This window comes from Pleurodeles waltl, chromosome 6 (genome assembly GCF_031143425.1).
Source record: "Pleurodeles waltl isolate 20211129_DDA chromosome 6, aPleWal1.hap1.20221129, whole genome shotgun sequence".
NCBI lineage: Eukaryota > Metazoa > Chordata > Amphibia > Caudata > Salamandridae > Pleurodeles > Pleurodeles waltl.
Window position 1 is genome coordinate 1334509713 of NC_090445.1, and position 15356 is coordinate 1334525068.

Consider the following 15356-nt stretch of genomic DNA (forward strand, 5'->3'; position numbering starts at 1 on the left):
TGGATTTAAAAAATGCAGTGAAAACTGAAGTGTTCTGGACTGTCTACATAGTGAACACTTCTCAAATGGAGGTTGTGACTGAAGTATATGAGTGTGAGGTCCTTCTGATGCGGAATCTACTCTAACGTTTCAGACTTAAGAAGTCTTTTTTTCTCAGTATTTCTTTATTAAGTTATAAAGTGTTAACTTTGCAATTACCTGGCATACATTTTGTAAAGTGATCTACAGTGATATGCACATGTGTACTATTGTGAATTAAGGCATAGAGGTAGACAGTCAGACAAAATAACAATACAGGAACAATTACAAAAATCGAGGAATGACTGCATTGATAAGCTTGCAACCAATATTAACTTTTTTTTAAAGAACTGTTCTGTGGTATGTAATCATTTGGCAAAGTTTCTGGCGGGGGTTAGACAATGAGGGAGGAGTGGAGGAGGGGAAATGAACATGTCAATTGCTAGTGAGGGTCCAATATCAATGTGGGATGGAGTCGGGGCAGCAGATAGCTCCACACTCTCAGTAGGGATCCTTAGTGGGGGGCGAGGGGAGTGATCATGCATTGCAAGCTCCCTAAATGTGGGGGCGGGTGCCATCTTTCAGGGCAGTCTATCATCAGATTGAGCTTCTACCTTCTCTACCTTCTCTAAATATTTTTGCCAGTCAGGGGTCTGGCTAGTGCTGAGCCCTTCAACCCTGATGCATGCAGAGCACTTTGTTATGCCAGTGTAGCAAAGCATGGGTCTAACAGCCACAAATGGATAGGAGGAGAAATGGCTGATTTGCAGCACATGACTATTCTACGTTTTGCCAGAACAAGGGCTATGTGCAGCAATGTGAATAGTTACACCAAGCAGGAAATGTAATACCACCATTTGGTTCGGGGAACCCTAGAGCTCGGAGAGGAACCCCGTTACATCCCTCCAATAGGAGTCGAGCTGGGGGCAGTGCCAAACCATGGGTTACGAAGTCTGCTGCATTAGTCTGGGAACAGAGGCAGGTGTCTGTGGCCCCTGGGTACATGTTTCTGGGGTGAGGAAAGTATGGTGTAGATAGTTAACTTGCATGTATTTCAGTCAGCATTTGTGGTGATGAGTTTTGGTATCTCTATTCACTGTGCCCATTTTTTGTTTGTAAGTCTGATGTCAAGGGCAGCATCCCAAGAGGTTCTAAGGGAGCGGAAGGGAATTTCTCTGTCCACGCACAGGGACCTTTAGATTGTGCAACAAAATTGTGCCCCAGACTATGGCCCTCATTCTGACCTTGGCGGGCGGCGGAGGCCGCCCGCCAAAGTGCCGCCGTCAGGTTACCGTTCCGCAGTCGAAAGACCGCGGCGGTAATTCTGACTTTCCCGCTGGGCTGGCGGGCGGTCGCCTTCAGACCGCCAGCCAGCCCAGCGGGAAAGAGGCTTCCACGATGAAGCCGGCTCGGAATCGAGCCGGCGGAGTGGAAGCTGTGCGACGGGTGCAGTTGCACCCGTCGCGTATTTCACTGTCTGCGCAGCAGACAGTGAAATACATGTAGGGGCCCTCTTACGGGGGCCCCTGCAATGCCCATGCCAGTGGCATGGGCACTGCAGGGGCCCCCAGGGGCCCCGCGACCCACCCTACCGCCATCCGGATCTCGGCGGTCCGACCGCCGGGATCTGGATGGCGGTAGGGGGGGTCGGAATCCCCGCGGCGGTGCAGCAAGCTGCGCCGCCGCGGAGGATTCAATGGGGCCGCGGTACACTGGCGGGACCCCGCTAGTGGTGCCGGTCCGACCGCGGCTTTACCGCCGCGGTCGGAATCCCCATTGGAGCACCGCCGGCCTGTCGGCGGTGCTCCCGCGGTCCTCCGCCCTGGCGGTCAAAGACCGCCAGGGTCAGAATGACCACCTATGTGTCAGCAACACATAAAAGAACTACTTCTCTGATTTGTCATATGTTTTACGCCAACCATATGCAAATGACATATGATTGTAGCATAGGTTAGGAAGGAAACCAGCGGTATCCCATACTCATCCACCAGGCTTTCGAATGTGGCAAGAATCTTGTCTGTAAAAAGATTGTCTCAGACAGTAAGGCCTGCCTCTGACCATGAGGTCGAATCTGGTCTCAATTGTAAATCAGTATATTCTGGTACTCCCCAGGGGGATGGTCCCGGTGTATATGGGGGGCAGGTACAGTTCTTGACCGTTAATGTGTTCCAACATGCTTTGGCCTCTCGCATTAGGGCAAAGCTGCCTTTCTCAGGAACCTCCACCACAGAGCCCAGCAACCATTTCAGCACTAAAGCCATGTTACCCTGCCAAACCAATGCCCCAGGTCAGACATATTCTGGTCTACCAGACATCGCATGAGCCATTATAGATTGGCAGCAGCGTAATTGTATTAATTATTTCCGGTACACAATTCACTCCCCTCAAATGAAGTGTACAGTTCGAGGAGTGCCATCCACTGTCTGACCGTGCCCCATATCAGTGCGGTCAGAAGTGAGTGCAGGTCTGCAGATAGTCTGCTAGGTAGCAGGCTGGGAATGGCAGAAAAGAAATGCAATAACCTGGGGAGTATTAACATCTTGGAGATGGGAATCCTACCTGCCGGGGAGAGTGGCAGGTTGTCTAGAACAGGAGGGATGCTCTCACCCCTTGCACACATTACCATCTATCATATCTTTATCAGAGTGATATACTCAGATATCTAAGTATTTAAAGGAGTTGCATGTCCAGGGGAGTTTGGTATGTGGGAGTTCTCTTTGCTGCTCCTTCATCAAATCCGTGAGGGGGAACAGATGGATTTGTCCCAGTTTACCTTTAGTCCAGATGCTTCTCAAAACTGTAGTAGGAGTTCCAGTAAGCGGAGAACTTCCACAGCATCATCACTCAGGTACACTAGGGCATCCTCGATGTACAATGAGATTATGTGCCAACTATCACCAGTTCTGAATCCCCATCCATGGCTCAAGCCTGGAGTGCACATGCAAGTGACTCCATGAGCAATGCAAAAATCCTGGGGAACAAAGGGCAGTCCTGTGGGTGCCACATTTGATGTTAAATGTGTCCGACATAATTCAAGTGGCGTATTGTATAATAGATTAATCCATTTAAGGAATTCTTTCAAATATTCCGACCCTAGGGAGTGAAACGCCTTTTAAATGTCCTGCAATGCAACCCATGGGTTTGTGCCCACGGATCGCACCCAATTCATTAACATGAACAGGCGTCACAAGTTCAGGAACGTGTTCCTGCCAGGTATAAACCCGTTCTGATCTGGGTATATTACATGTTGTGCTATGGGGATCAGTCTGTTAGCCAGCACCTTACCAAGGATTTTATACTCCACGTTTAATAAGGAGAGGGGATGGTAAGAACCCATCAATAAGACAACCCTATCAGGTTTAGGCAGGATAACCAGTACCTCTCAGAGTGAGGTACGGAGTATACCTGCAGAAGAGGTAGAATTAAATCCTTTCAGCAAGTGGGGTGTGAGGAGAGATTTAAAGATTCCATCAGTCAACCGTCTGCCCTACGAGCCTCACTGCACACAATTTGTTGAATCGCATCCTAAAATTTGGTTTCTGATAAGGGTGCCTCAAGATCCGTCCGCTAGGACGCCTGTAGTTGTGGTAGGTGTGTGTTGTTTAGAAATGATCTAATAAGATTTGCATCTGCCTGCCTCAGAGCAATGTACAGCTTAGTGTAGTAAGATCAAAAAGCGGTGTTGATGGCTTCTATGGTATTAAGCAATATGCCTGTCTCACCACAAATAGCAGTGATAGAGACCGGGGGGGAGTCGGTTTGGAGGAGCTAGGGCAAAAGCCTACTCGCCTTGCCACCCTCTGTTTTCTTCTCATGTAATCATTGTAGTCCAATTTTCCAACTGGTCTAGGGTTATCTTATGAGTCAGCAGTGCCCGTACTAAGGAAGAAGCCGCTGTCTGTTTAAAAAAAAGTGGAGCTCCTTGTGCAGCACTAACTTAGCACCGTATACCGTCATAATTGCGTTTCCATGAAGGACTAGTTTGAATGCATCCCATTCTAAGCAGGTATCGGAGGCTGTGCCTTCATTGTCATTGAAATATGTGGTGACGTGTTCTGATAGGGTAGCAGAGAAGGCCCCATCCTGCAGTGTCTCCGTGGTGAGCATCCATGTAGGTATACATCAGTGCTGCCGGCCCCATGACAGTTGGAGTTGTAAGGGGCAGTGCTTGTAAGAGGTACATCCCAGATATTCACAACAGGTAACCCTCACAAAAACATCTGGGCTGCAGTAAAAAAGGTCAATCCTAATGTGAAAATCGTGTAAACCAGAGTAAAAGGAGTATTCAAGAGATGTGGGGTGTAGGTGGTGCCAAGCATCTGACGCCTGTGTTTAAGAAGGCCTGTGCCTCAAGTATTGAGTAACAGCTGTGGATTAAGCACCAGATATTAATGGGTGAGAACGGTCATAGTCTATGTCTGGGACTCAATTAAAGTCCCCACCCCAATAGAAGGGCACTAGTGCATTATGCATCAGGACCGGGGTGAGGGATAACAAGAAAAAGGCCTGATTGGTGTTGGGAGCACAGAAAGAAACTAGTGATACAGGGAAGCCATCCAGGATCCCCTCAAGAACCACACATCTCCCCTCAAGATCTATCTTAATATGCAACACCTCCAACAATACTGCTAGTGCTAACCATTTGAGAGCCCTCTAGCATATCAGGAATAGGTGGTTCCCCCCAATATGCCTCACCATCATCTGCACATGTTCTTGAGGTCTGGGCAGTGAGATGGGTCTCTTGAGGAAGTGCTACATGGAGTTTGAACCTACATAAGTATTAATGTACACAATATCTTTTCACATATCCCACTAGGCCCCTAACATTCCAGGTCAATAACAGGTATTGTAACACAGATCTACCACCTTATATAGCCATTTACCATGAGGCAAAAGAAGAGCAACAACATCACCCAACTGCCCCCACCAAGCCTAGCAGATCACATACCTGTGTGAACAGTGTGGCTAAGGAAACCCCAGAGAAAAAAACAACACTTAACACAGTAACATTTAAACATATGGCTGACAACAAACCCCCCCACCCCACCCTACCCCCCTGGGCTGGTACACCAATGGGTGTCCAGCCAATAGCACTCCAATGTAACAAAGAACGAGGCTATTAACTAGTCAATTTTTGTATTTAGTTTTATTTCTGTCCATAGTTGGGGTAGTGGCACTGTATCAGTGACAGTATCCCTATACATGAAACCCACAGCCCTTAGCCAGTAGACCAGTGTTACCACCTGCTCAGTCCTGCATACAAAGTAACATGTCCCATCTCTGTGACTGCCTGTGCCCTTTCTTTGGCAGCCTGTTCCTTTGTTGGGCCATCCAGGTAGCGTTTGTTGCTGGGTCTGCAGCATCTCTGCACCTTCCACTCCTCAGAGGAGTCCAAGTTCTCTGGGGTTTAGGTTATAATGCCCTTGTGTTCCAGCCAGGGCCATGCCTCCTCCAGGATGGTGAAGAAGGTGGCACTGTCACCATTCATAATCCAGAGCATTTCAGGGAACTGCAGGTCCTATTTGATTTCATGTTCTAGGACATTGGCCCCCAACCTTACGACTTCTGTGAACCGTCACTTTATCATTGCTGGAACCTGGGGACCCCAACTGAATCATTATTGGAATGTGGGCCCTCCCCAGTAGATCATTACTGGACCCTGGACTACACCCTGATTTGATACTCAAAACAATACACCAAAACTACAGAAACAAGCGTTTATCAATCACATGCACAAAAAATACATTTTATTTAACTTTGAAACAAACATAAATAGCAAAATAATTGTATTAGGAAGATTCGAGCTTTTCCAAATTCAATTGAACCCACACACTGTTCATACTATATCCTGTTTGACGCACCTGCACTGTTCCCACAGATCAATCTGAGAATACTAATTGAATTATTAGCTTCTAGTTTCAAATTACTTGACATCTACAGTGCATTTTAACATTTTCAATTGTACGCTTAGCCACATTACTTTATTAATCTTTAGTATTATTTAATTTTCTAAGCAGTTGCAGACCCACTGAGGAGGCTCCGCAGACACCCAGGGGCCCCCGGACACCATGTTAGGAACCTGTTAGCTTTTCATGGTCTGAAAGGAGGACATCCAGTGCTGCACTTCCAAGGTGTGGTCAGGTAAAATGTTACCTTAGGAATTCTCCACCTTCCACAGATCTCTGGCATAGGGGACTTGCAGGATGTGATCCCTGTGTCTGTAATTACCAGGTGGGTGATCACCGGATGCAGAAGAGCCCCTGGAGGGAGCGGTCTGCCCAGCACCCCGTGGACGTGCTCCACAGAGAAGATGGCTGAGTGTTTGCCCTGCAAGATTGTTGTTGAAAACCATTCCTCAAGGTAGAATTTCAAATTGGGGCCCACAATGTGGTCTTCGAGGCCCACTATCCATGCGTTATTTGATGGGATCTGCCCTCCTGGTGGTCCTCATGTTGTTGGAGATATGCTACCTCTTGTTGCAGGGCCCTGATCTGTGCACTAGTGTCAGAGACCGACAGTCTGAGGGAAGTAATAGTGGATTCTTGTGATCTTCTCTCAGGCCATATCGATCCCTTCAGTTCCAGGGTAGTTTTGATGTCCTGCATGGCTGATTAGATCTTATTGAAGCTGCATGAGTGTGCTGCTAATGTGGTCCCCAGAGACTCCTCCAGAGGAAGCAGCCTCTCCCTCTCAGTGCTACCTCCCAGGTACCAGGCACCACCATTGCCATTCTATCTTGTCATCATTCTATCTTGTTTTAGGGCAGACCATGAGGATGAATAACTGTGCCAGTGAATAATGTTGTGGGATGATCTAGAGAGTTCCCTGTTTCCAAATCACAGTGGTGTACAACACAAGATATGGTAGAGGGCATAGAACCCAGGAGTCTTGAAGGTGGAGATAGGCACTCTGGCACCTGGGGCCCACTAGATAGTATACAGTGAGCGCACCGTCCTTTCCGAACCGCTGCAGAGCCTCAAACAACCAGATCCACAGGTATGATGGTGAAAGTTAATGGGCGGTTGCACAATGACTGCACATAAGATCTTCCTGGTCTTAGGCCGCAGCCTCAAGGCATTAATGCTGGCTTGTAAGGGCAAGGCAAGTCAAGGTTGAGGGCCTCATCCTATCCCCCTCTGCTATACTGAAAATTGCACCACAGGGGCCCCCACTCTGGTAACTTTTGCTACTTTCCACAGTCCAGGGCAGCCAGGAGGACCACTCAATTTAGGGGAAAGAATGGAGAACTCATTGGAGGGGACAGCGCTGTGGTGATCACCCCAGTTTTCACAGAGCGGAGAAAAGTTTATAAGCATGATTTTGAGGCCCCCATGTGAGTCTTTAACCCAGACTAGCGTGGCGGGGTAAGCAGCATGTTCAGGCTTCAGCAATGTCCTCTTGCAGCATTGAAGTGAGGCGGCAGCTGCAGTAGGGTTTCTTCCAGCACTTCAGCCACAACATGACGGCGCCTGATGTGAAAAAACTGGAGTGGCCATGTGTAGCATTGATCATTTTGCCTCCCCCCGGAGAGGTTCACAAGTAGTGTTAATGTGGGGGCTTCTTCTCCATGGGGTCCCCATGGGTTGGCCCTCCTGTCAAGTCGTACCAGTGGTCTACGCCCATCAGGCCAGTGAGCTTCCCCCAGAGGCCACAGTCTTCTCCCCCTGGTTGCTAGGTCCACTGCTTCAGGTAACTCAGCGGGCGAAACAGAGGAAATGGCAACCTGCTAGTGTGGTGGGGGGCATCAGACAACTTTTCAGGCAGTGGGGGGCTGCAGTGATGAGGCAGGATGATATGTTTGGGTCCAAGGGCTGTGGAGCTTCTTGCTATGCGACTTCCGTTGTCACCATCTTGGCCACGCCCCCAGACATCACAACTCTTAATTACATTCAGAGCAATAATGTAACTAAAAGGTGATGTAATGCACCTCGCAAACTCCTAAATAATTAATAGAAGTTAGTATTTACATCAGTCATATGAGACAGCCCTTGAAAATAAGTGCAATGGCAGGAATACCTCAAAATGCTGACCATAGTACGCACGATTCCTAATAATATGAATACTATGGCACATCAAGCATGATTCGAACTATCTACATGATTTGCTTGGGAATAATTAGCAATATTTATCACATTTGATAGTATGTATTAATGACAATTTCAAGGCCGGATCTAAAGATTAGCTGTGCTCTGCCTTTTGTCAGGGAGGTGGAGGACATTATGTTCTCCACTCTGACTGATTACCACCTGCAATAGGTAGAGATCCCAGTGGTGATCTCTGTGCTATCACAGGAGCTGCCATCACAACAGCTACTGTGAAAGCATTGAATTGAAGCGCTTGATGAGTGCTGCTGTGTTTCAGGTGGCCATTCATCAAATATTTCTTTTTTTTAAAATGCTGTCCCAAAGCAGGAGCTTGTTTTTGTAAAACAAACAAATAACTATGAGGCCCTGACACCCTGGGAATTATCTCAGAGGGTGTGGGGTCAATAGTAATTTTATTTTAGTTTGGGACCACCAGGTTTTCCCAGGTTGTCTTGAACAGCAAAAAAGAACATTAGACTGTCTTCTCTAAATAGAAGGGTGGTTTACTGTTCTTACACTGTCTGCCCCTACTTCATAAGACCAAACCTCTAGCTTTTTGATTGGCGGAACCAGTGTGATAATGATATTCCTGACTGCTATTAGACAAACAGGTATTCCACATATTTGTGTCAGAGTACCATGTCCGCCAAACTCTAAATTTAACCTCTAAATTATCAAATGATCATTGGAGGCACCGTACGAAAACAGAAACTATACAGAGGTTAAAATAAGGACCATCATTGTAATGTAGACCTTATAAAAGAGGAGGCAGTTATAGACACATAATCACATATAAAAGAACACACACAATCATATGCCCCTAGACAAATCTAGGCTGATGGATTGAAAACAGGCCCATGCTCACACAATCACTGTAGATAAAGAACCAAACCATGTGAGACACATATTTTCCACCCTGAGCCACACTTTCCTACAAAGAGGGCAACAGCCCACATTTCCATCACCCCATACATACATATACATATCTACCCATGAATAAACAGGCTCTGCCGCTGAAGCTTCTACAAAGTTAACCCATATGTATGCAACAGTCCCTCACATTCACACTGACTGCCACATCTATGACCCAGATGCTGACATAGCTAACACACACATATTGTTACAGCAAACATACCAAGAGAACCCAGATGCACAAAGACTCTCTGCACACAAATCACAAACACACAGGAATGCAGAGGTGCTTACAGATTCAGGAATATATAAACACAAACATACAGTTCCCAAGTAACAATCTAGCTTCAGGCCCAGACATTATACAGTGTCTGCCTTGCTAGAGTCCTCTGCGACAATGAGTATGACACTAGACAATGGAAATTATGCTGTTTTAATCCTACTAGACCTATCAGCAGGGTTTGACATGACCTCTCACTCAATACTTCTTCAGCAGCTCTTGGATATTGGTATCATTGGCAAGGTATGGTGTTTGTTCAAATCTTTTCTGGCAGAGTGGAGACAATTGGGGGGTCATTCTGACCCTGACGGGCGGCGGAGGCCGCCCGCCAGAGTTCCCCCCTCCAGAACACCGCTCCGCGGTCATAAGACCGCTGCGGTGATTCTGGCTTTTGCACTGGGCTGGCGGGCGGCCGCCAAAAGGCCGCCCGCCAGCCCAGTGCAAAAGAGCCTTCCCACGAGGACGCCGGCTCAGAATTGAGCCGGCAGAGTGGGAAGGTGCGACAGGTGCAGTGGCCCCACGACAACCCATACCGCCATCCTGTTCCTGGCGGGAGAACCGCCAGGAACAGGATGGCTGTATGGGCTATCAGAATCCCCCATGGCGGCGCAGCAAGCTGCGCCGCCATGGGGGATTCCCAGGGCAGTGGAAAACCGGCGGAAGACCGCCGGTTTTCCCTTTCTGACCGCGGCCAAACCGCCGCGGTCAGAATGCCCTGCGGGGCACCGCCAGCCTGTTGGCGGTGCTCCGGCCGACCCTGGCCCCGGCGGTAGTGAACCGCCGGGGTCAGAATCACCCCCTTGGTCTCCATTGGACAAAACTTTTGTAATATCTATTTGGTCTCTTTGGTATATTTTATTAGCTAAACTACCTCCTATGCTGATGTTACCCAATTGATTCTATTTCTGGATAAAAAACCTTTTGGGACTGAACTCAAATTTAAGAATTGTTTTACTAGCATTATTCAATGGATGGAAAATAACCACCTAAAATGCAACAAAGATAAAACAGAAATTCTTTCATTTGGCAAGCTTAGGGGGTCATTACGACTCTGGCGGTCGGAGACCGCCAGGGGTAATGTAGCGTCCGTACCGCCAACAGGCTGGCAGTACGGAGGCCCTTATTACGACCGCGGCAGTAGCGCCGCGGTCGCACCGCCGGGGCCGGCGGTGATAATCCGCCAGGGCAGCTTTTCACTGTCTGCATAGCAATCCCCCACCCTGTGCTGTATTTACAAACTGGTGCAATGGGACCATTGCACCAGTTTGTAAACCCTTGCAACACATTATACCCGCACCAGCTATAATGTATGCAAGGGAGGTATTCCGTCCCATGGAGGCCCTTCGGAATGCCGCAACGAAATCTACAAGATTTCACTACGTCATTCTAGCGTAATTTTTTAATGCCTGCTCTGGGTAGCCTTAAAGTGATGCTGTGCTTTGTTCTATGGGCCTCTCCTCACTATACTGGACTACTGTAAAACCTTTTGACATAAGTTCAGCAAAGCACTACAACTGCGTCACAAATTCAGACACAGCTGTACCATGATGTGCTGTATTGTAAATACAGCGATACCATGGTGTCATTAGGGGGACACAGGGAGGTGCAAACAAACTCATGATGCATCAGTTTCTTGTAAATGAGGCCCTCAGGTTTTAAATTTAACAATGCTCTGTCCTTTCAACCACAAGTACTACCAGTGGCGGGTACTTGCTTCTCTCTGATTAAATCCCTAAAAAGAAAAATGTATTTCCTTTTGCTAGATGCGAGGAACACTATGGGCCTCATTACGACTTTGGCGGTCTGACTGTAAGACCGCCACAGTGGCGGCGGTCTTACCGTCAGACCGCCAAAGTAGTAACCAGGAGACTCTTTACATTGGGTTTTTAACATAGACATAAGCCAAAACAGCTGTATTTGACATCTCAACACATTTATTTCTAGATTTCCACACAGCAAGATAGAGTAGTACTGCTAGTGACATCAGATTGTCAGATTAGGTGTCATAGATTACTAACCCATATGTTACAGAAGCTAGGGACATGTCAGTCTTCGTTCAAGCCTGGAGCCATACAGATTTGTACTTTGTACCACCAGATAAAGTCTCATCACATACCCCTAACTTATCTTCCTAATAATCATTCCCCAGGATACAGACAGAGATCAGTAGTGATGTCCCCAGTCCTGGAACCCTTCACTTACCATGGTCTCATACTTTGACTTTTTGCCACTCACCTATGTCAGTCCACAGAGACATGGACATTGGTCTGAAAAGTAGTAAAACACTAACAGCTATGTTCAAGGTAGGTCACATACAACAGAAACCATTATGATGGTATTGTATTGTAATATTGTATTGTAATAGTATTTATATAGCGCTTACTACCCCTGACGAGTCGTCAAAGCACTTTTCGGCTAGTAGCACGCTATTCTGGAACCCAACAAGAATTAGTGATGGATTAGTATTGGGAAATATGAGTACAGTTTTAGTATTATTATGAGTTAATTTGAGCCGCGGATATGAGAGTTTGTTAGTTAGATTTTCTGGAGTAATGGAGGGGTGGAAGAGGAAAGAAATCCAGAACTGTTAATTGGGAGTATATCCCTCATTTTCTCATCCCAAAGGCTTGAGATGAGTAAAGGGGGATGGAGGAGGGAAGAGTCTGTGGAAGGGTTAGGGAGATTATAGTAGCAGGGTGAGATAAATGAGGGAGAATTTATTAGGGTTGTTTGGGAGGTCATGGTAGTAAAGTGGGGTTTGGTGAGTTAGATGTGGAAGTGGAGGGAAGAGCTTAGGCAGAGTTATTTAGGAGATGAAAGTAGTAGAATGGTTTTGGGATGATTCAGAGTGGGAATGGAGGATAGTTTGATAGAGACATGATATATGATGATGGGTAGATAAGTGTGATAAGATGAGAGCAGGGATTCATAGATATCTAGTATAATAACCCACCCAGGAGCCATGCAATGACCCACGAACATGCCAAGCACAGAAACAATATATACACATACATACGTGTATAGATATATAGATACACACATACACACACACACATACAAACACACACATACAAATACACATGAATACACACGCATATGCACACATATATGGGCATACAATACATAATTAGAACCATGGGTAAATGTACTTAGTCAAACAGGTTTAAAGAGTGTGGGGGTGATTCTAACCCTGGCGGTCGGTGATAAAGCGGCGGCCAACCCGCCAACAGGCTGGCGGTCCAAAAAATTGAATTCTGACCCTGGCGGGAACCGCCAACACAAACCGCCACATTAACACTCCGCCCGCCACGGCGGTACAGACAAACAGCGCGGCGGTCACCGCCAACAGACAGGCGGCAGATAATGTACCGCCCACAGTATCATAATTCACCAATCCGCCACCTTTTCCGGGGCAGGAGCACCGCCGATAAAAACACGGCGGAAACAGACTACGAATGGGAAAACGCGCACCTCTACGCACTCCACGAGGAAGGAGGACAGCATGGAACCCGAATTAAACATCCTACCTGCTCTCGTCTACCTGCTCATCTACCACGAGTACGAACGCCGGCGCAGACGACAACGGTGAGTACTGCACCTACGACACACGGGAGGGGGGAGGAGGAAAGCTTACGGGCACACACATACGCGATACACTCCCACCCCCCCAAAATGTACACACCAATGCAGATCAACAAGTCACAGTGACACCACCCAAAGCCCCCTGAAAAAAGGAAAGACATAATTAAATTGTGAATAAAAATTTATGTACAAAATAGGCTCTGAAAAGTATTGGTCAACTTGCCAAAAAATCAATATGAAAATAATTCTATATACAGTGCAATGGATAACCGAGGCAATTAGTCCTGCACATCAAAAGAAAATCGAAGTGTCCGTGGGCCAAAGTGTAACAACACAAGGGCAAAGCCCACACAGGAGACCTGAGTCCTTTGGAGAGAACACTGCAGGGGCATCTGATGACAAAACTACAGGCACCTCGGAGGGAAGGGAAGGGGGGGCACCTCAGCCAGATGAGTCCACGACGCCATATCCACGAGGGGCCTCCATGGCCACTGTTCAATCCTGGGGAGTGCAAAGCCACAGTCTCTCAAGTCTCTACAGTGGGTGGCTTGCCCACTGTACCATCCTGGGGAGTGCAAAGCCACAGTCTCTCAAGTCTCTACAGTGGGTGGGTTGCCCACTGTACCATCCTGGGGAGTGCAAAGCCACAGTCTCTCAAGTCTCTACAGTGGGTGGCTTGCCCACTGCCATATCCTGGGGAGTTCAAAGCCACATTCTCTCAAGTCTCTACAGTGGGTGGGTTGCCCACTGTACCATCCTGGGGAGTGCAAAGCCACAGTCCATCAGGTGGATTACAGTCTCCACTGGTCAAGGAGGAGGCATGGTGGGCACAGTGAACCGTTAACAGTGCATGCAGGAAGGGCCCAGCGGAGCGGTGCTTGAGACGCGGGTGCCCAGCGGAGCGGTGCTTGAGACGGCGGTGCCCAGCGGAGCGGTGCTTGAGACGGCGGGGCCCAGCGGAGCGGTGCTTGACAGGAAGGGCCCAGCGGAGCGGTGCTTGAGACGGCGGTGCCCAGCGGAGCGGTGCTTGAGATGGCGGGGCCCAGCGGAGCGGTGCTTGACAGGAAGGGCCCAGCGGAGCGGTGCTTGAGACGGCGGTGCCCAGCGGAGCGGTGCCTGACAGGAAGGGCCCTGTTCAGCGGTGCTTGAGACGGCGGGGCCCAGCGGAGCGGTGCTTGACAGGAAGGGCCCTGTTCAGCGGTGCTTGAGACGGCGGGGCCCAGCGGAGCGGTGCTTGACAGGAAGGGCCCTGTTCAGCGGTGCTTGAGACGGCGGGGCCCAGCGGAGCGGTGCTTGACAGGAAGGGCCCTGTTCAGCGGTGCTTGAGACGGCGGGGCCCAGCGGAGCGGTGCTTGACAGGAAGGGCCCAGCGGAGCGGTGCTTGAGACGGTGGTGCCCAGCGGAGCGGTGCTTGAGACGGCGGGGCCCAGCGGAGCGGTGCTTGACAGGAAGGGCCCAGCGGAGCGGTGCTTGAGACGGCGGTGCCCAGCGGAGCGGTGCTTGAGACGGCGGTGCCCAGCGGAGCGGTGCTTGAGACGGCGGGGCCCAGCGGAGCGGTGCTTGAGACGGCGGTGCCCAGCGGAGCGGTGCTTGAGATGGCGGTGCCCAGCGGAGCGGTGCTTGAGACGGCGGTGCCCAGCGGAGCGGTGCTTGAGACGGCGGGGCCCAGCGGAGCGGTGCTTGAGACGGCGGGGCCCAGCGGAGCGGTGCTTGACAGGAAGGGCCCTGTTCAGCGGTGCTCTTCTGCACGGCGGGGCCCTGTTCAGCGGTGCTCTTCTGCACGGCGGGGCCCTCTTCTGCACGGCGGGGCCCTCTTCAGCGGTGCTCTTCTGCACGGCGGGGCCCTGTTCAGCGGTGCTCTTCTGCACGGCGGGGCCCTCTTCAGCGGTGCTCTTCTGCACGGCGGGGCCCTGTTCAGCGGTGCTCTTCTGCACGGCGGGGCCCTGTTCAGCGGTGCTCTTCTGCACGGCGGGGCCCTGTTCAGCGGTGCTCTTCTGCACGGCGGGGCCCTGTTCAGCGGTGCTCTTCTGCACGGCGGGGCCCTGTTCAGCGGTGCTCTTCTGCACGGCGGGGCCCTCTTCAGCGGTGCTCTTCTGCACGGCGGGGCCCTCTTCAGCAGTGCTCTTCTGCACGGCGGGGCCCTCTTCAGCTGTGCTCGTCCAGTAAGTCAAGGGAGCCAGACCTGGCCTGGACTCCCTGCTCAGTCGCCCTCCGACCGTGCTGTTGCTGGACCCTTCGGTGACGGAGTCCTGGGCCCTTTGGTGTCCTCCCTAACACCCGGGATGGGGCTTGTGGGGCCCTCCTGCTCCGCACTCCTGCTGGCTGACTTCTCCGCCCTGCTGCCCTTTCGCTCCTTAGATGGGGCTCTCGGGCCTTTGCCTCCCCTAGATGTTGTGGCTGGTGAAGTGGGCGAACTTTGCTCCTTGGGGGCAGCCGTGTCAGTCCTCTCACGGCGGCCCTTTAGTTTCCTGGTCCTCTTG